This window comes from Felis catus, chromosome B2, assembly GCF_018350175.1.
Source record: "Felis catus isolate Fca126 chromosome B2, F.catus_Fca126_mat1.0, whole genome shotgun sequence".
NCBI classification, from domain to species: Eukaryota; Metazoa; Chordata; class Mammalia; order Carnivora; family Felidae; genus Felis; species Felis catus.
The window spans coordinates 66971566-66994443 of NC_058372.1; the positions used below are offsets into that span (position 1 = coordinate 66971566).

Genomic DNA, 22878 nt, shown 5'->3' on the forward strand with positions numbered 1-22878 from the left:
ACTTGATTGAGGAAAGTACAATATGCTTTAAAATATTTCTCTTTTAAAATATGTTTGCAAAGTGCTTTTGCAACGAAAAGAGGCAAATGGACTCATTTTCAATTTGCAAGTAAGTTCTTTAACTATTGAAACTAAGAATGGTGACTTCCAGGAAATCATAAAGTCCAAGTGCAAAGGATCGCTGCAATGGTGCAATATTCTTAGATCTTGGGAAAGGAGAAGGGAACTAATATTTTTGAGCACATACTATGATCCATCCCTGAACTGGGGAATTTCTAACACATCCATAATATTAAATATTTTTAACATTATTGTAATCAGCCCATATTTCATGTAAAGAACTATCAAGTAATTTGCTTAAACCCTAGATGTAATAAATGGCACAGCTTCATTTTTTTGTAGTTCCAAAGCCAGACCTCTTTCCATAAAACCAGCTGTCTCCAATTTACTTTATAAGTAATAAATCTTTTTATTATTCTTATGTATAATTACTTAAACAATTATTTACCAGTAAAGGTAATGCCAAAAATTCAGTCAATTTCCATAAAGGATGAATAACTGAGATGGTTTTAATGCAGATATGATAATAACTCTTGAGAGGTATTTCTATAGTGTTCAGAAATTAAAGAAAAATTTATAATGGTATTGAAAAAAGCTATTTAAAAATGATAATAAATCACAGAGGAAAAATTATCAATTTATAGGTAATAGCAGTCTAGAAACAAATTATTTCCTAAACTGAATGCAAGTATCTCTCTTGGTACAGAAAACTAACATACATCATGCCTATGACATTTTCTAAATTAAGAATTTAGTGCAAACTGATGTAAGCAAATGATAGGATTCTGCAGTAGCTGCTGAGGCTAGTGCATTTCCAGAAGAGGTTCCTTGAGCCACAGCTGGATTTCTTCTAAGTGCAGGCCCAGTCAGGTCTTAGACTTTTTTGTTCTTGAGTTAATTGATATGATGTGATTGATTCTTAGCCAGAAGCCAAGATTATTTCCAAGACAGAAGAAAGAATCCTGATCTCTTTAAAACTAATTATAAACCAGGGTTATAATTTTCTTCGTGGACTAAGGATTGGGAGTTTTGTGTTTCCATCATAAAGGTTTGGAACTACCTTTACGAACAAACCTAAAGTACATCTTCTCTGTACTTCAGTATTTTCATCCCACAAATGAGCATATTTCTCTAAGGAGTGTTTTCTGATCTTTGAAAGTATTCAGTGTAGAATTGCTGAAGGAGCCACTAGGGATAAGTGCTCGGGGATGAAAAATAGGAAAAACAGGTGAAAAATATGTGGGTAGGGAGAGAAAGGCCGACAGAAAGTCAAAGATAGAGAGAGAGAGAGAGTGGAAAAGATTGAGAGAGAGGAAACAGGTGACTTTCAAGAGGAATTCATCTGTGGAAATAGTGATTTGTCTGTTGAAACAGGGATTTGCACATTTCACTTAAAGCTTATCTTTCTATGAAATTACAACACTTTGCTGTTTTCAGCAGCTAATCAGAATACTAAATAATTGGATAAGGTGGCTTAACATTTATGAAAAATATATAAGGGGACAGGAGGCAGGTAATATAGAGGTCAGTTTTAGTAATAATATATCATATTAATCAACACTCTGATATTCTTTAACTCAGCTTAACAGACAAGTCCAGGACAACTGTTGTTCTTCTTATTCTTGATCAAGCTAAAGCTTGACCATGAGCTTTCCCTAAATCCAGTCTCAACAACAAGGATGCAACCGGGGCCTTAGAGGGCACTCTGTAAGCTTGGAGGTCTGAAGTGCTTGAAGCATCAGAACCAGAAATTATTTGAATCTAATTTTCAGGTGTACATGAGGCCAGTGTAACACGAGCATTACAAGAAATGGAAAAAGTGAGATGTGCTGCAGTATTTTGGATGGACTTTAAGCATGTGATGGATGAATGGAGAAGGGCAGCCAAGGAGCTGTTCAGTGAGGACTAGAGCCGGAGCCAGGGTCTTGGCAGCCAACAAGTGAAAACATCAGCAGATTTTGAAAAGATTAAACAAATCACAAATCACAGTGAAAGGATAACTCTGGCAATACAGTTTCGCTGATAACTGATGATAAACTGGATTACCCAGGTTCTGAATATCTAAATGAAGAGTAAGAAAGAGAATATCTGAAAATTGTCTATTGTTATTATTTGTTGTTGTTGTTGTTGTTGTAATTTTGTCATTAACAGACACCTGATCATTTCTTTGCCGAGAATCACTCTTCTTGGCTCCTCTGTCTACTACATTAAAACGAACTCCTTAGCATGCAGTGGTAAGTCCTCCAAGATCTGGCTGGCTCTGAGCAGGCTTCCCAAATCTTTGCATGACTACCACTGCATCCATCCTCCATTACCCCCTGCAACACTGACCTAGTCATCCCTCTCAGGAGAATCCTGTCATTGTCTACTTCAAGCCACCTCCTTGCTCTTAGTATTTCCTCCATTTCTCATTTCTTCCTCTGTCTCTCTCTACCTAAAGCCTACTCACCATTTGAGATATCTTACATGAAATCTTCCTTCATTCTTCCCAAAAGAAATGACTTTACCTCCTTTGTTGCAGCGTAAGACTTTGGTTTCTGATTATCGCACCTTAGAAATGATCCCCACGTATTTCCAACCGACAGACTTTGTGCATCTGTCAGTCTCTCCAAATCGGCCGTATTTTGCTTAAGGCATGACTTGCCTTGTTTATCTCCCCATCCACAAATGCATAATAAGCAGGTCTGTCTGATTTTTGCTTCAGTTGATGTGCAAGATTTTTAATTTGGGGAATGACAATTGAAATTGAAACAACATGAAGCTATGGTTACTATTATGGTTTTGATTTGTCATGCTGTCATTGCGGCATGTGGCAAAATATTAAGCATGCACGGTGATATTAATGTTTCCAAGATCTTAGAGGATAGAATGGGGCATATGTATGTGTGTGTGATTTTAAAATTTTACCTTAACCTTTTTCTCGGCATCTTATACAATAAAAATGAGCTGAGCAGCACAGATTGACAGAGCGTTATTCCTGTGCTCATTTCTACCCTAACTATGTGAATTTGGGTAAGCTATTAACCTTTTTGAGATTCTGTTTCTTCAGCTATGGAATAAAGGTATTACAGCAGAGGTGATCTCCAAGCTACAGCTTAGCTTATAACTGCTTGATTCTATCATATCCCATTTTAATATAAGGAACAACTTAAAACACACACACACACACACACACACACACACACATGCCATTAATTTGAATATCATTTACACACTCATGTCTACCAGGCATCCTTGATTAGAGGGTTTGGTGAGGAAGTGTAATGGGCTGGACATGTGGAGAATGACAACGAGGCCCCACCTAATAGAGAATAAGGAAAATCTCTCAGCTTTTAAGGCACTGACTGAAGGACACATTCAGGGCACCCAAGCTGAGTGAGGAAAAATGCTCTGGGCTGGTACTGAGGGAAGCCTCACTGTTTTTTGTTTTTTTTTTTTTTCTCTAGTCATCTAAGGCCACTATAGTCACATACAATGGGCTGAGTGGCTTAAACAGCAGACATTTATTTCTCACAGTTCTGGAGGCTGGGAAGTCCAAGATCAAGGTGCTGGCAGATTCAGATCCTCATGAGGTTTCTCTGGCTTTGCATTGTGTCTTCACGTAGTGGGGAGAAAGATAGCTCTGGTCTCTCTTCCTCTTCTTATAAGGCACTAATCCCATAATGGGCTCCACCCTTATGACCTCACGTAAATGTACTAATCTCCCAAATGCCCCATTTCCAAATGTCATCCCACTGGGGGGTTAGGACTTCAATGCGTGCATTTTTGGGGCACACAAACATTCAGTCCATGACTGATGATCCCATGATCATTGCTTTTGGTTGAGTCTGAGTCCCAGGGTCAGGGGGCTGTAATTCAGACAAGCAAAGTCAGGTAGGTCACTGAGGAAGTCTCCTGCGAGGCCAAGAGCCATGGTGGAATGGTTGCATCGCAGAGGGCAGTAAGGATGACAGCAGCACGTAGATTCTCTAGCAGGGCTAGAACCCTATAACGTTGAGATGGGTTGCTCTAAGGCAGTGACCAGTGGGTCACGGGGCCAGGTAGGAATGTGGAGGCCGACCATAGTCTGAGACTTCCCATTCAACTTCACCTTGAGCCCACGATTCGGTAAGAAACTGGCTCGACTCTGCAACAAGTATGTAGTACCAGTGAGGAAAGCAATTGGAAAACCAAACTCATTTTGGATTAACTTTTTAATAAACTTATTTGATTTTTCTCCCAATTATTTATTTGTTCTGGTAGCACGTAGGGACAATTAGTGACAAAACATCCTAGGGACAATTTGAAGGCTGTTTCCAGCTGGGATTTTCTATATCTTTAAATACAAATAGAATTTAACAGAGAAGAAGAGGAGCAGAACGGGAACACCATGGCTTCTGGCAACATAATTAAATTTACCACAGCTGTGAAACTCCGTCTACACAAGCTGGGCAGAATAATGAGGGAGGTGGGCTGAAGCCAGGCTGTGTAGAAAAGAGGAGCCCTGAAGATACCACACTAATATCTGACAATTCTTTATGTCTATGCTTCAGCAAACTACACCTATTTGGAGCATGAGGTTTAAAAGGCTGTTCCTTTTTAAGAATGCTCTGATTTGTAGATTTGAAACATGAAAAGACCTTACTTTGCAGGGAAAAAAGCCTGAATAATATGCTATGCCTATGGTGTGCATGCTTCTAAAACTCAAGAAAATAAGCAAACTTCAAGGAGATCAAAGACTTAAGAAAACTCACTCTCCCTCCTAACAATGCAGTGTCCCTCTATTTTTATTCTTGGCCCCATGTTTGACTAGATTTGTGATTCACCATTAGGTAAAGACTTCTAGATGTCCTGCCTGGACACCCAGAAGTTGTTTCCGTTTTCTATAGTCAGCATGTGAAATGTTATTTAAAGCCCACATTTTGCTTTTAAATATCACCAGCGGTTTTAGTGCTTCAGAGGTCACATTTCAGCCCAACTTTTTGGACTCCCAGGCCTGGAAACCTTTTAACAAGCTCTGTGTCTGTTTCCATCTCCTGAAAAAGTTGTCTCTGCAGACAGAGGTTTGGCATCTGTATACCTTCCTCACATATTATACATTACTTATGGAACTTTGAGGAATCCAAACTGCCTCGTAGATGGAAAACATGGGATGGATGGAGAATCCCTGGATATCTGCTTTAAATGTTTAATATCTACCCATTCATGGAGTTAACATTTAGAAATTAAAACTTGAAATCAGACATTTGAAAGAGGTTTAGAAAACAGTGCATTTAAATGGCTAATGAATTCATTAGGGAATCAGAACCAATCTTGAAACCTATGCTATAGTGTATTTTAAAGTCTGTTTTCTTAATGACCAGATATTTTCCCTCAATTTATTATTGCTATCTTGGCTGTCTGGTGAGAAAATACTGACTACAAAGTTCCCAGAGTCTAGATCTACTCGTGGCTGAATATGCACCTGAGTGTGTGATACATCGTACTCACTGTATTTCATAGCATGGTTTTGTGACCTGAGTGGTAAGCCCCGAAAAAGTCAGTCATGTCTATGATTGGAAATAGAAATAGTATTATAAATTATTTCAAAAGTTATATTCAGTTTTTAAATGAGAAACATATTCTATTTCCATTTTCAGGCTTTATGAAGTTTTATTTAAAATTTTATTTATCTTTGAATTTATTTGAGAAAAGTAAAATCGTTATGAGTCTTTCTTTAAGGGAAAGAAGACAATGTACAGATAGTACTTTTATGTCTTTCTATTTCCTTCTTCTCCTGTAAAATACTTACTCAAGGATATATTAAATATTTCTACTTAATAGGAATAGAATCTCTCTCTCTGTCTGATTTATTATTATGATTACTTATATTGTTACAATAAGTGTTAGCATGGGGGCATCGGGAGGTTTATCTGACTTTTTTTTTAATGTTTTTTTAAAATTATTTTTGAGAGAGAGAGAGAGTGCGAGCAGATGGGGGGCAGAGAGAAACACACACACAGAATCCAAAGCAAGCTTCAGGCTCTGAGCTGCCAGCGCAGAACCCAATGCAGGGCTCGAACTCATAAACTGTGAGATCATAACCAACTGAGCCACGCAGGTACCCCGAGTATCTGACTCTTGATTTCGGCTCAGGTCATTATCCCAGGGTTGTTGTATCAACCCAGCATTGGGTTCTGCGCTGAGTGTGGAGCCTGCTTAAGATTCTGTCTTTCCCTCTGGCCATTTCCCCCACTCGCACTCTCTAAAAACAACAACAACAACAACAACCAAATTTAGCATGGCTACTAAAATTACTGTAGAAGAAAATATTTTAAACTTAAATTTTTGTGATTATGTGTAAAATCATGCATATTTATGATAGAGTATATGTGGTACTTTATAATAACTGTAAACTCCCTGTATCTGTATTTTATGCCTTTTTTTAGTCCTGTTATCTTATTTTTCTCTTTTTTCAATTACACTAATTTAAGTTTATACATGTTATTATAAACTTATTTTTATTCAAAATCTGTATTCTCAAATTTTTATATATTACTGTTTTGTTTTTAATTCATTTATTCAGTTATCTTTATACATTCCTTCTTCCCTTTCTTACATTTTCTGTCTTATATTTTAATTATCTAGCTCCTAACATTTCTAATAATAAAAGCATTTAAGGCCATGAATTTGGTTTTGAGAAAATTTGACTATACATTCTATATTTTCACATAAAGGTTTTTTTAAATATTTTCTAAACGTTGTATAATTACAGCATCATTTCCTTTTTTCTCCAAAAGCTCTTTGTGTATGATTTCCTTATTTTTGAAATTTTAATTTCCACATAATTAGTCCTTTATATTCTAATTTATTTTCACCTACTTGTTTGTGTACTGTTACTTTCTTAGAAAGAAGATATAAGATAAATATATAAGATATAAGATATTTCGTATATTTATGAATCTTTTTGTTCAATTTAATGCTGTAGTATTCATAAGGGTTGATAACAGTTATAGACATACTAGAGGTTCATATAAAATAATATTTAAAAATCTCATCCTTGTTTATTTCCTTTGAGTCCCACTTTACCAACTATACCCCTTGAGATTCCTATTTTATTTTATTGTATATTTTCTACATATATATTTTCACATTTTTTTACTTTAAAAATTTTCAAATAATTTATTTAGACATGTCTGTTTTAAAAAACATATGGTTAGGGGCGCCTGAGTGGCTCAGTCAGTTGAGTGTCTGACTTCAGTTCAGGTCATGATCTCACAGCTCATGTGTTCAAGCCCTGCGTCTGGCTCTGTGCTGACAGCTCAGAGCCTGGAGCCTGCTTGGGATTCTGTGTCTCCCTCTCTCTCTGCCCTTAACCCACTCGCATTCTGTCTCTGTCTCTCTCAAAAATAAATAAACATTAAAAAGAAACATATGGTTAGACTTATTTTTTTTTAACCCAATCTAAGAGTCTTTGTTCTTTGATAGAGGAATTAAAACATTTGCATATAGTATGGTAACAGATTTATCAGTTTTTACTTATTTCAATTTATTCATGATTCTTACACTCTTTTGTTGTTCCTTGTGTTTTGTATCTTTATTTATTTTTAAAATTTTTAAAAAATCTTTATTTATTTTTGAGATAGAGAGAGAGACAGAGTGAGAGCAGGGGAGGAACAGAGATAGAGGGGGAGACTCAGAATCCAAAGCAGGCTCCAGGCTCCAAGCTGTCAGCACCGAGCGCGATGTGGGGCTCAAACCCATGAACTGTGAGATCATGACCTGAGCCGAAGTTGGACGCTTAACTGACTGAGCCACCCAGGTGCCCCTGTATCTTTATTTTTATAAGCTAAGTTTTTTCATTCTTGCTCTTTTTTCCAATAGCAATGTAGAAGAATTACATTCATTTTGTTTCTCTTTTTTGTTAATCATAAGTGTTTGGACAAGGTATCATACTAATCTTTCACTTCTTACCTGATTCTTATTTTATTCATTATTGGAAAATGTTATCATCTTTGTATTTCTCATCTGTTTTTTCCTGTTTTTCTTAGTCTAATCTCACATGTGAAATAAATTTTTTATTAAATTATTGGGTTTTGCAATTTATGTCTTCTCTTACAATATTTTTAAACATTTGAATAATTTTGTAATTACATTCACAGAAACTACTTATTTTCAATTCCATAATTAAGTGGTTTTATGGCTAGTATATCTTTGAGAAGTATTTTCATCCTGAGCCCATAGGTATATTTCCTTAGTCCTTATATATGTAATATGCTTATTTTTCTTCAGAAATTAAAAAAAAACACCAAGATTTCTGGGTAAAAAAAATAACAAGTCCTGGTTTATAAACATTTTCACTCAACACTCTGTAGTCATTCAGCTATTAATTTTTTACATAATAAGAATAAATATGAAGTAGCCTTAGTTTTTTTTTTAACTAACATTTTGTGTTCTTCTGGTATGGAAACCTGTATTTCTAATTTTTCTTGAAATATTAATAAAAATGACTAGATTGAGAATGGGACACTGAATAGACTATAAACTCTAACATTCTGATAGGGAATCAACTTATTCTTACCCAAATTGTGGAATCTTATGATAAAGAAAATAAAGACAAATCAGAAAGAAGGAGAATGTGTAATTGACCAGATTTGTGTATTGCTCGATGCCCTTTATTATAAATCTGAAAAGTAAGTTAGTCCAAGAAAAGAATGAAGAAAAAAATCTGAATTTTCTTACTTTATTTATTTGTGGACCTTGGAATGCAACAGGTGCTGAGTCACACGTGCTAGTCTGTGTGCCAGGTGCTGGGTATATATTTGTTTCCTCAAAAAGTTGATAATGTAATAGAAGAGAAAGTACTTGTAAACGAGTGTAAAAAAAAAAAAAAAGAAGTTGTCAGTGTGATAGTAAATGCCTATGGAGGATATTATTAGACCCAAGAAGAAAGACTATGGCCAGTTGTGCACTAGCAGGTCACGGGACTCAGAGAAACTCATATAACTGTGCCTGAGGTTTATGCCCGGTCCCATCTCCTTAAGAGAAATGTTCCTGATGAAGTCCAGGGTTTCCAAAATGAAACAGGAAAGTTTGCCTTCCTCGGACTTAATTCATTCAATACCATGGCTGAAGGATTGGGTGACACAATTAAGGGAAAACATGTTTTCTTTTTATTGTTGTTGGAAAAAGGTTGTATCCAAATTTCAAAAGGCACAGAGGGCAGAGGAAGGGAGGACTCCTGTTCACCATATGAAACCACAAATAAAATAATTTTAAAATGTTTGTTTTGGGAGTAACTTTTTGCTTTATTAATTTTTTTTGTAAAAATCTGCCAATTATAAGAAAACATTTATTGGAATTGCTAGTGAAAAGAGAAAACATCTCATTGAAGTGTGTGTTAGTGAAGAACAGCTCAACTGAGCATGAACTGGGTGAACTTGCACAACAAAAATTGGGAGCACTGACAGTCTGATTCCATCCTCTTAAAAGCCTAGATAAAGGTATACGAATCATGGAACAATAATTTAAAATTTAAAATTATCCTTTTTGTTTTCAGAAGCATTATGCCCAGTTAACTAGCCCAACAGTTAAACCACCTGTCACCATCTACCTGTGCTGCATCCTCTCTGCTCCAGCCCTTCTTCAAACCCAGGTCAGTGAATGGGTCCCCTATAACAATGGTCTTCAGTCCTGTAAACATTAGAGACTGCCCTCCTACCCACTGCGGTTAAAAGAAAGAGAGAGAGAGAGAGAGAGAAAGGAAGAAAAGAAAAGAAGAAAGAAAGAAAGAGAAAGAAAAAGAAAGGGAGGGGGAAAAGGAAGGAAGGAAGAAACGAAAGGAAGGAAGGGTGGGTGGGAGGGAGGAAGAAAAAAGAAATGACCTTAATTTGACAGTCCTGCTCTGAGACCTGGCATTGGTATTAAAAAACAAACAAACATAACTTGTATGAGGCTGTAATGTATCGTCACTGACCTATTGAGAGCCACTAACATTCCTCTCTCTGGGAGGAATCAAATCCCTGCCATAGAAAGGAAAAGGATGGTAATATGATGTACTTTTAAAATTATTTTTTTGTTTGTTTCAAGTTTTTATTTAAATTCTAGTTAGCTAACATCTAGTGTATTAGTGTAGAATTTATTGATTCATCATTTACATGTAACACCCGTGCTCAACACAAGTGCCCTCCTTAGTACCCAGCATCTATTACTATCACTATTAATACTTCCAGCAGTATAACTAGTATAAGTACTTTTTTTTAATACTTAGTTAGGGACTGTGAAGGGATATTAAAGTTATATGTTCTATGGTGGGTTTTGTTTGTTTGTTTGTTTGTTTGTTTTGCTTTGCTCAAGCAGCTTATATCTATCAAGGAATAAATGTGAAAAAAAATCTTTTATACTATATTCTATTCTATCATGTAATATTATATTTTAAGAGAGAAGTATGTATAATGCCATTGTAATCCAGTTCAAACGGCAGAGGTGAAGCTGAATGAATGTTACAGAAACAAAAAGGAGCATTTCAGTTGGACTTTATTGGTTATAATTTTCTAAGTAGAAGTGGGGGAACTGGGGAGAGGGTGGAATTCAAATGAAAAAAAAGTGACACCAGTGTTTTATCCTCTTTACAAAAGGGGGAAATTGAGGCATAGACTAATTACTGCAGACTGCTATTTGATGTCAGAGCCAATATTTTTTCCTTATTTTTTAAAATTTTATTGTTTGGTTTAGTGGTCTTTTCACTGTATCATATCAACAAAGGGCTGGGAACCTTCCCAGTATGAAGAACATTTTCTCTACTAGCCTCTAAAAAATGTATTTTTGAGAATACAGAGAAATAGATGGCATTTTATGGGAATATATTTATAGGTCTTGTTAATATGAGTGATTTAAAAAAAAGAGTCATCAATTAATCAATGCTGTTATTATTTTGAGAAAATAGAAGCTTCTGCTGGGAAAGAACCTGTTTCGTGTTGCTTAAAATTGTGCTCATGCTGGAGAATGTAAAACATACTTACAACCTGCAGGTAGGCAAACAGCCTTTTGAATTCTCTTTTGCAGTAACTTCTTATTCAGTGAAACAATATTAATTGGGTCTCTGTACAAACTGTAGGAGAAATAGACTTATAACTCATTTTAGTGCCAGGTTCTACAACAAACTTATTTACAATGAATCGTATTTCAAATTTAGTTTTGACCTTTAAAAATATGTCCAGTGTTCTGTGGGAGTAGATTAACTCTTTGAAGAAACAAAAGCATCCAATTCAAACAAGAAAGAGAACTATGCACTAGAGATGATCACTATTGCAGAATTCGTTATGGAATATTTTTTATTATAATTTATTGTCAAATTGGCTTACATACAACACCCAGTGCTCAGCCCAAAAAGTGCCCTGCTCAATGCCCATCACCTGTTTTCCCTCTCCCCCACTCCCCATCCCCCCTCAGTTTGTTCTTTGTGTTTAAGAGTCTCTTGTGGTTTGCCTCCCTCCTTCTCTGTTTGTAACTATTTTGTTTCCCCTTCCCTTCTTCCCCCATGGACTTCTGTTAAGGTTCTAAAGATCGTTGTGGAATATTTTAAATGAATTGTGTGTACACCGGATAGGAACATTGTGAAGAGTGGGTTTCGCCACTGATCTTTTGATGGTGTTTGGGTTTAAACCCCAGGTTCATCATTCTGTGTGTGTGAACTTGGGTGAGCATTTACATTTCTAAACTTATAGCCTCATTGTTAATGAGAATTATATATGATTATTTTGAGGATGTAAATCCATGCTCAGCACATAGTAAGAACTTAAGAAAGATCAACCATATAAAGCCATGTTTCTCTTCTTTGTTTTGTTTTCAGAGCCTCTTGAAGAAGGTTCTGGTAACAGTTTCAGTTGCAACTTGAGGTTTATGAAGGAAAAGGCACGGCAATGACTCCTTTTCTGTGTCCCACCAAGTCAAAGTTCACAACCGACTGGCAAAACAATCTGTGTGTTGGTTTGCACTCTGAAGGTATTGCTAATGTACCATGTTTTAAAGGTTTGTCTTCTCTGGGCACCAGTGGCATGACTACAGTTGTTAAGTTATGGTCAAGTTCAAACATGCATTTAAAGCAATGTCTGAAAGAATGATTTAATACGTGCCTTTGTAAATACAACAGAAGATATTCATCAAAAATGGTTGATCCATTTTGTAGATGAAGAACTGTACATTGATTACCGTAGTGGTTTAAGCATAAAAACAAATAGAAAAATACATTAAAAACTACATAGAGGGGTTCCTGATATAAATTTATAATTCTTCCTCTCTAGAAATTGGTAAAACCTCTATTTCAATATAATGGTGGATTTTGTTTTGCTTCTGGAATGACTGCAACTTTGCTGCTTCTTGACTCTTCTCAGCCTAGATGATCTTCGTCTCACACTGTTTTCTTCTTCCCTGGACTGTGCTGCAGTCACTTTCTTGTACTCATTCACCAGGGTTGTACGGAATCCCTACTATTTATCTAGCACTGTTCTAGGTATTGGAATATAGTGGAAAAGTGAATAACAAAACTCGGTATCCCTAGATTTTCTAGAACAGGAGACAGAACACAAAATCACACATAATTCTTTCAGGTAGTGCTCAGTGCTATATAGAGAAGCAGACACAAGAAGGAGTTAAATAGAGAGCAGTGCGGTTGCCATTGTTCAGTGAGATGCTCGGAGGCCTCTCTGAGGAGATGCTTCTTGACTAGAGATCTGCTAAAAGGTCTGGGTGTTGGAGGCAAACTGCAGAAATTCTTATGTTCTTGCTGTAATTGCCTTAAATTTAGAACAGTCCTTACCAAATATCAGACAGAAAAATAGTTGCTTCTGAAAGATAACTGAGTAAAACTTTCATAGCCGATACTCAATGCTGAACAATGGCTTTTTACTCTGCTTATTCCCCACCTTTCTCTCTTTCTCTCAACCTCTCTCTCTCTCTCTCCCTCTCCCTCATCTTCTCTCTGCCCCTCACTTGTTTTCCACCTTCTTTCCCTTCCTTCTTTCTTCTTTCTCTTTCCTTCTCCCGTATATTTCTTTGGCTTATATTGCCTGGAAATTCATTGATTACCCATTTCACAACTCCTATTTATACAATTCACCAACAGTAAAAAAATTAATTTGAAAGGTGTGATGGAAAAGACTGAGGTATTTATGTTGGAAGTGACCATATAGAAATAAACTTCATTATACATGATAAGTTAATTATAAATCTTTTTACTGGTCATTGTTTTGATACATCTTGGATTAAGCTCAGGTGAAATTTTAGTTTGAAACTGTAGGAAATATCTAGGAAAAATAAAAAGAAAAGCAAATTTCTGCACAAATTCTTGCATTTCTAAAGGTTATCTACAGAAACTCTAGATATTTTTCTACAACATAATAAAATATATTTATCTTTTCTATGCACTGTGACAATGTAGCAAAAATAGTTTATATAGCGGAAAAATATTATTTTCCTGTACTGATTTGATCAAGCCTGATCCTGTTTATTTGAAGGCAAAATAACTATATGAAATATGAAAAAATTCAGTCTGTAATTTCATAGCACCCAGATAGGTAAATACTAACACTTACTGCATGTCTGACATGAAAAGGATAACATTTCTGTAACATTTATTTATTAAAACAAAGCTAGAAGGTTATCTTTGCCTGTACCTTACAGATAAGCAGTTTCACAGAGCAGCTTTCCCAAGGTTAGTTAGATATCAGCCCTCCAAAAGTCAGGATGCTTTCTCAATTGTGAAAAACGTGTTCCTTTTAATACATATTCTTTCTAGAAAAACAAGCAAGCTTGGACCGTATACGTGGAGGAGATAAGAGGCCACACAGAACTGAATCAGCCTACTGCTATTTTTCTTAAGAATTGACCATAAGTATGGGGCGCCTGGGTGGTGCAGTCGGTTGGGCGTCCGACTTCAGCCAGGTCACGATCTCGCGGTCGGTGAGTTCGAGCCCCGCGTCGGGCTCTGGGCTGATGGCTGGGAGCCTGGAGCCTGTTTCCGATTCTGTGTCTCCCTCTCTCTCTGCCCCTCCCCCGTTCATGCTCTGTCTCTCTCTGTCCCAAAAATAAATAAATGTTGAAAAAAAAATTAAAAAAAAAAAAAGAATTGACCATAAGTGTAGATAAAGATTCAGAGTTTCCATTAAAGTAGCATTTTAAGTTTAGATGGTGAAACTTTACCCAAAATCAAATCCGTTACGTTCACTCTCACTTTCTACAAAATAAGATAAGGGCATTTCTGGTTTTCTAAACTCTTTTCGGGATCTACTAAAGGCATTAAGAACACAATATTGAAGTTTACTTGTAGACTATTCCATTTCACAGTGAGACTGGTTCTTTAGCTACTATTTAAATGTCAGATCAATGACAAGTAATGGAATCCTTGGCTGATGTAGGAAATTGCTTAATTTGGTTTACACAAATTACTTATATTTTCCATGGCAGTATGAGTTAATATAACAAATCCTTTTGCAAAACTCATTATACAGGTTTATATCAGTTTCGATCTTTTTTTAAAGATCTACATCTTATCACAATCTTCTCACTGAGATTCTTATTTGATTTTCCAACATTAAAGATTTTAGATTAAAATTTTAAAACACTTTAGATTTTAGATGAAAATAATAAAACACTTTATTATTTCTCTGGCCATATAATTTTTTATGTCATCAGTTTTAAATAAAAGCTATGTGTTTTCTATAATAGTCACTGTTTTAAAAGAGTTATTTAGTTCTCATTTGTGTACCATAAATTTTTCTATTGTGGGAAGCAATCAGCTGTAAGATGTGCCACTGAAATAACAGATTAAGTATACGAAACACTTTTAAGGCTAATCTCAATTTCAGATATGCCAAAATGTGGAAATGTGCATTTTTTAAATGTAGGAAGTATGGTATATTTTTGCCTGAGGATTAAAAAAATTTTTTTTAATGTTTATTTACTTTTGAGACAGAGACAGAGATAAGTATGAGTAGCAGAGAGGCAGAGAGAGGAAGACACATAATCCAAAGCAGGCTCCAGGCTCTGAGCTGTCAGCACAGAGCCTGACGCAGGACTCAAACTCATGAACTGCAAGATCATGACCTGAGCCAAAGTCAGACACTCAACTGACTGAGCCCCGCCCCCCCCCCCCCCCCCCCCCCCCGCCCAGGCGCCCATGCCTAAGGATTTTTAATGACTGGGTTAAACTGAATTGGCAAAAAATGAGACTGACTCATTTTTAACACATATCTGGGGTTCTCAGAATTAGTGAAAATCCCAAGTAATAGATGGTATGTGTTAAAAAGTATTCTCACTTTCTATCTCAATCTATCAAGTGAGAAAGATGAAAATCTTTTTCACAAACCTTTTATAACCCTGTCTCCTTCTTGAAAAACAGTACTCATAAAACATAATGCTTGCTCTTCTGCTCCCTATCTCCAAAGATTAGTTACACCCTCAGGGAAGCGTATCTTTATTTGACAAAGTATTTTTAGCTTTAAGTTTCAAAAATTGTATAATGAATATTAGATTATACTGAATATTACTTCAGAACAAAGTTTTGTGAGGGCATGGGCTCTGTGTTTACAACTTCTTTGCCAGCAGCCCCTAATGTTGTCCTGACAACCAGTAGGTATTTGATAAATATATTTATTGAATTAATGAATTAAAATGGACCAGTTGTTCTCTATTAATATATTTGATATAAGCATACAAGGAACATTTGAAGGAACAGAAATGAGTGCAAATAGGCACAGTAATTTATAACTTAGAAGTCGTGGTCTTTCCAGTGAGTCATTCTGTGACATTATTATACTTCCATTGCTAAATTTTCTTCTCTTCATATTTTAGTTGTTGGTGTTGTTTAGTGTTTGATGGCACTTTTTGTTTTCCACATGTTCAGCAAATATTTTCTGTTCACCCCTTCCCTTTGGACTTTGTATTATGAAGCAATCTCATCAGCAAATACAATGTTCTGAGTGTTTATGGTACTTACGCCTGACTCCAGGAAGAACTTAAATTGGAATGTGGCTTCTACAAGTTACCCTCCCTCCAAACCAGATACAAAGTGGTTGTACAGGGTGAATTAGTAGCAAATTCATTTTCCTCTTAAAGAATAACAGTACATGAGTTCTAACACGGCTTCTCAGTCTTTAAGATCCAGTGTGAGAGAAAAGAGTGAAGAGGTACCTTATCTTTCTCTCCAGGCAGGGTTTTGATGTGGGGGGTTAAGGAGAGTGGTCTGATTCACTTCAGGTCCCTGCACATCTGCAAGAATCTGAGTCCTTTTCTTCTGGTCATGGGAGAATCAGTCCCTATGTCAACAGCTACTACTCTCCAGACATTATGCTAAAGAGAAGAATTAGCCATGGCCTCTGCCTACGAGGGGCTCTAAAGATGTTTATAAACAATCATAATGGACAGTGAAAAGTGATGAATATCACAAAGGAGGTAAAAACAAAATTGTATGAGTGTTCCTAGAAGGAAGAAAGAACTTTTCTTTGGGTGATTAGGGAGGTCAGTGGCATGGTGCTGAGTTAGCATTATGGGATAGATGCAGATATGTAAAAATAAAGAAGAGAATTTAAGGTCAATGGTATATGAGCAAAAACATCTACTCTTCCATTTTGGTTGGAGACTATGAAATCAGTAAAGTGGAAATATTTTAAATACTGTCAATAATAGGTGCTTTTTTGTTGACTTAAGTGCAAGTTATTAAGTTACTGTCTCAACTTTAAACCACCCTTCTGTCCTTGCTCTCCGATGGTGGAGTGGCTCCTTCATATTTGTTGTTTTGGCTGCTTGCCATTTCTGTGAGCAGCATCCCACGTAGTGCCCTCCCTTTGCCAGTGGCATTAACAGAATCCACTTTGCAGTTTGCCAACACCTGCAGAACCAGCCTCACGCTCTCCCCGCAGAGATAGCAGCTGGCCAATGTCCATTCCTCGGGTTTCTGTATTTCAGACCTGGGAGGCCCTCCTCCTCCACCTGCCTCAGCTGAGCTGTCTCAGTTCCTGGGGATACTCCCCCCAGACCTCCTCTCTTTGTTCCTCCAGCCCAAGAGGTCCGACCTCCTTCTAAGACTTAACTGCCTCCATGATTTTTCGTGTTTTTCTTTCCTTTTATCCTCTCAGTTACCTGGTTAAAAACTTTATACCAACCTAACAGATCCTTATTTAAATTCACTCTGTTCAAATAACTGATACGGTTTCTGTCCCCTGACAAGATCTTGGCTGACACGATGAATGAATTACATCTAATCTACAATATTGGCCGCAATTCCTGCATTGCAGAGTTATTTTGGAATGGTCACTGGAGAATTCTTATTTATTTCTGTGTTTCCAGAAAAGTATTAAAAACATATATCAACAAAATAAAAACATGGGCTATTTTAATAGTGCATTGCTTATTAAAACGTATATAGTATTTGTATGTATTTTTTCTGTATCACTTTTCTGGGGTCAAAAAGATACTCATCTCAAAGGTGAATATTACATACGATGAGCATGATGGGCTCTGGATTAACCGTTTTAATTTTTTTTTTCAACGTTTATTTATTTTTGGGACAGAGAGAGACAGAGCATGAACAGGGGGCACAGAGAGAGGGAGACACAGAATCGGAAGCAGGCTCCAGGCTCTGAGCCATCAGCCCAGAGCCTGACGTGGGGCTCGAACTCACGGACCGCGAGATCGTGACCTGGCTGAAGTCGGACGCTTAACCGACTGCGCCACCCAGGGGCCCCGTCTGGATTAACCGTTTTAAAGCGCTGTAAAAATTTTCACACATGCTCCCTCTACCCTTCTCCAATTTTACTACCATATACTTTGACTTAAGTACCACTTGAGGGTTGGTGTCTGTGTGTATGTGTGGTCAACTGGCAAGAAGGCAAATGGAGGAGAGCAGTGAACTATGCTTACCTCAGGTTCCTCAACCCTATCAGCTGCTCATAAGCCCCTGAGTGTTGAGCAGATCTGCCTATAGAGACTACTCAGCAGAGAAATTGCTTATTTGTTTGAGAGTGTACATTTCCTCTGGGCCAAAAATAGGGATTTTTCCCACAAATAAAACATAATACATTTTAATATATATATATATATTCCCTTTTTGGTCATGGCTCCTAAATAAATTTATTATATTTAGGAATCATAAGTTGCATAATGTCTCAAAGTATTATTATTATTATTTATTCATTTAATCTGGGCATACACTATTTGATTATTATATTCAAGATTGTGAGGCCAGAGTATGAAAAACTAGTAAGCATATTTCATAAAAAATTTCACTTTATCCATTGTTTTCGACATTATTATATGTGATTTGGGGATGCTTTGACAAAAAGTACTTACTAAATTATATTTATCCTGCTATGGAGACTATGAAAAGTTGCAAAAATCTATTCATTTGTACTTTATTACTTACAGATAGCTATGTGATCATATCAATTTGATTAGGGACGTTTTGAGTAAACTTGAAGTTGCTAATTAAATACTATGAAAACATTTAATCAAATGGCATGATTGTGAAAGAATGGCTTTCTTGCTTACAATAATCTTTGTTTGAAATATGCCCAAATATAATATATTAATTAATGTAATAATACAATTTGAGTAAATGAAAGGAGTTCTATAGCTGTCTGATGCTTGTTAAGCAAGAGTAGTCAAAGTCAAAGTCTTACCTGCTATACCAAATTACCATACATTTAATGGCTTAAAACAACAAAGATTTCTTCTCTCATGGTTCTGTAAGTTATAAGTGTGGCGTGGGTACGTTGGACTGAAATCTAGATGTAAGTGTGCCTGTATTTATGGAAAATCCATTTCTCATCTGTTCCAGCTTCTAGAGACTGTCCCCTGGCTCCTTCCATCTTCACAGCCAGCAGCATTGCATCTCCTTGCATCTGACCCTTCTTATATTATCATATCTCTTTTTGACAGCCTGGAAAGATCTACTTTTAAAGACTTGTGTGATTAGATTGGGCCTACTGGATAATCCAGAATAATCTGCCTGTCTCAATGTCAATTTTAATCATATCTGTGAAGTCCCCTGTGCCATGTGAGTTAACATATTCATATTACTGGGGATTAAGATGTGGTCATCTTTTGAGGCCATTATTCTGCCTACCTCACCATCTAACTCACTTTTTGATTGACCCCCAATATAAGATTCCTGTGTCAAAAACAGATGGTATGTGCTCAAATGTAGAGAGAATAGTTTACTGTTTAACCTCTTTTTAATACTGTAATTCTGATCTGGGTAGGTATGTATAGGAGGTGGGGAGAAAAATGGTTTAGATTCACCCATAAGACTTTTTTAAAATTATAGACCTACTTTTTCCAATGAAGCTAAGATTTTTGATATAAAACCCCACCCCCATTATCTCTTGTCCCATTCTTCCATAGAATACTACTTTCATTAGCCTCTATTACTAATAAGATTTTGTTATAGTCATCTGTTTGGGGGAATAGAAAAAAAAAAGGAAGAAGATGATTGACTTCTTTGGTACTATTAACTCTGGCTTGATATAGAAAGAATAAAAGAAATCTGACTCAACTAAGAATTTGTTTGCTATGTTCTAATCTTCCAAAATGATCTAAGTAAACATTCTCAAAGTTTGAAAGTCTTATGACTATTTAATAATGTGTTCTTTGTTTTGTTTAGTCTCCTTAGACAAGCCAAAAGTACTGACATTTGTATTACTAAACCTCTTTCTTAAAGTTTAACAAATTGCTTTAAATTGTTTCCCTGAATGAAAGGAGGGCAAGACCAGTCATTTGCCGATAATTGAGCTAATGTAATATGGGAAATTTTCTGAAAATGCCCTGTTGCTAAACACTATAAGGATTCAGAAGCACTTGGATTAAACAACCTACTTATTAGTTTACAAGAAAAGCCTAAAGAAAACTAGTTTTATTTTAAGCTATTAACAATATATCTTATTAAATAAAGTTCTTTCATCAAGCTGGAAAAATTTGAATCTTCTAATAATTTAAACTTCCAATATACCTGGGAATGGAATTGGTGATTTTATGTTTAATCACAGGGAGAAAGCATTTGACAAAACACAACATCTTTTCATGATCAATTTGGTACAGAAGGAATGTACCTCAACATAATAAAGGCTGTATATGGCAAACCCACGGCTAATGTCATACTTAATGGTGAAATATTGAAAACTTCTCCTCTAAGATCAGGAAGAAGGTAAGAGTGCCTACTCTCACTACTCTTATTCAGTATGGTAAGTCCTAGCTAGAATAATCAGAGAAGGTAAATAAATAAAAGACATTCAAGTAAAAAAGAAAGAGGTAAAACTATCTTTATTTATAGATGATATGATCTTATGGATGGAAAATCCTGAAGACTTAACCAAAAAGCAGTTGGAACTAATTGATTAATTCAGTAAAGCTGCAGGATATAAAATAAACATACAGAAATCAGCTGCATTTTTATACATAAACAACAAAATATGTGAAAAATAAATAAATAAAACAGCCTCACTCACAATAACATCAAAAACAATAAGATACCAGGAATAAATTTAACAAAAGCAGTGAAAAATAAGAATAGTAAAAACTAAAAGACTTGGATGAAAGAAATTGTAGAAGACACAAACAAAAGGAAAGCTGTCTGGCATTTTATGGACCAGAAGAATTAGTATTGTTAAGATGTTCATACTACTCAAAGCCATCTATAGATGCATTGAAATCTTTATCAAAATTCCAATGGTATTTTTCACAGCAGTAGAACAAACAATCCTAAAATTTGTGTGAAGTCAAATAGACACTGAATAGCCAAAGCAATTCTGAGAAAGAAAAACAAAGCTAAAGGCATCACACTTCCTAATTTTGAACATACTACAAAGCTGTAGTAGGCCAAAGAGTAAGGTACTGCCATAGTAATAGCTATATAGACCATTTGGACAGAATAGAGAGTCCATAAATAAAATACTGCACAGCAAAAGAAATAATCAAAAAATGAAAAGGCAACCTACAAAATGGGAGAACATATTTACAAACCATGTAATAGAAAAATGGTTCATATCCAAAATATATAAAGAACTCATAAAGCTCAATAACAAAAAACACAAAAGTCCTGTTAAAAAAATGGGCAGAGAAACTGAATAGACAGTTCTCCACAGAAGACATCCAAATGGCCAACAGGTACATTACTAATCAGGGAAACACAAATCAAAACCACAATGAGATATCACCTCACACGTGTTAGGATGGCTATTATCATAAAGACAATAGATAGAATAGAATAGTGGTGGCAAAATATGAAAGGAAAAACCACTTTGTGGGAATGTAAATTGGTGAAACCACTGTGGGAAATAGTGTGGAAGTTCTTCAAAAAATTTAAAGTAAAACAACTATATGATCCAGCAATCCCACTCCTGGGTATACATCCAAAGGAAATGAAAACAGGATATCAAAGACATATCTGCACTACCATGTTTATTGTGGCATTATTCACAACAGTCAAAATATGGAAAGAACCTAAATGTCAGTCAATAGATGAATGGATAGGGAGAAGATACATACACACACAAACATACAATGGAATATTATTCAGGCATGAGAAAGAAGGAAATCCTGCTATTTTCAACAATATGGATGGACTTTGAGGGCATTATGTTAAGTGAGATAAGTCACATAAAGACAAATACTATGATACCACTTATACATGGAATCTAAAAAAACTGAACTTTTGGAAACAGAGTAGAAGAGTGGTTACTAGGGGCTGGGAGAGGTTACAGAAATCAGGGAGATGTTGCTCAAAGGGTACAAACTTGCAGTCAGAAGATGAGTAAGTTCTGGAGATCTAATGCACAGTATTATGATCATAGTCAATGGTACCGTATTATATTCTTCAAAGCTGCTAAGAGTGGATCTTGGCACAAAAAGAAAATGATAATTATGTGATGTAATGGAAGTGTTAGCTAATGCTATGCTGGCTATGTCCACAATCATATTGCAATATATAATTGCATCAAATCAGCAAGTTATACACCTTAAACTCACACAATGTTATATGTCAGTTACACCTTAATTAAAAATAGATTTTTCATAGAAATAATTATTTCAAATAGGAAACACCGAAGATGACTTGTGTTCAGAATTGGACATGTTTTAAATTATTAACATAGTCATGAATTAAAATTATATTTTAATGATGAATGTTTTCAAGAGATTTCCTCAAAAAGAATAACCAAAATAGGGTTAATAATATTTCAGAGTCATCTAATACTTAAAAACATATAAGTAATGCTGTTATTATTTTCCATGGTTTGTTGAAACTAAATGAACATAATAATTGCTGGTGATTTTAATCTGTGATGTACATTTTTCTTCTGTTGTTAGTAAGAATCAAAGGGCTGGCCATTATTTTACTTTCAGAAGTTATATAATGCAGAAAAAAATTAGGTAAACCAATCATTCCCTTAGAGGTTTTCCTTGAGGTTTTTTCCTTTGTCTGTCTGTTTTTTAATTAATGCTGGCCAGTAGATGTCAGGCACTATGATTTCTGGCACATTAAGGTTAACAAAAGACATGTTAGACTCTGGATATGATGATAACTGCTAAACTTTTTAAAACTTAACTTTTTAGATAAACTATTACCAAACCAAATATTCCTATCATTTCTGCTAAAATTTTTACCAGGCACCACCATCTGTTAACACCCTCATAAACAAAGATGGCTGCCTGGGTACAAAAAATAGGAGCCATGATTTGGTTAGAATGACCGCATGGTTACTCATGGAAAGCGTATGGTCACTGTGAAAAAATATTTATCCCCTAAATAAACAAACTGGAGCAAGAAAATGAAAGAATGCTTTTTTAAAAAAACACAAGTAATCTTGTAGT

General features: G+C 35.7%; 1 long non-coding RNA gene across 3 annotated transcripts in view; it reads left to right on the forward strand.

Moving 5' to 3' along the window:
- Window positions 1–22878, forward strand: part of LOC111560482 — a 471269-nt gene that overhangs the window by 345783 nt on the left and 102608 nt on the right. For 2 of the 3 annotated variants that reach the window (XR_006597918.1, XR_002742325.2), the window contains 3 exons: window positions 9578–9673; window positions 10964–11048; window positions 11870–12021. This is a non-coding gene — a long non-coding RNA (uncharacterized LOC111560482). Of the gene's footprint in view, window positions 1–9577; window positions 9674–10963; window positions 11049–11573; window positions 11717–11869; window positions 12022–22878 lie in introns of all 3 variants that reach the window. The other variant, XR_006597917.1, reaches the window with a different exon arrangement.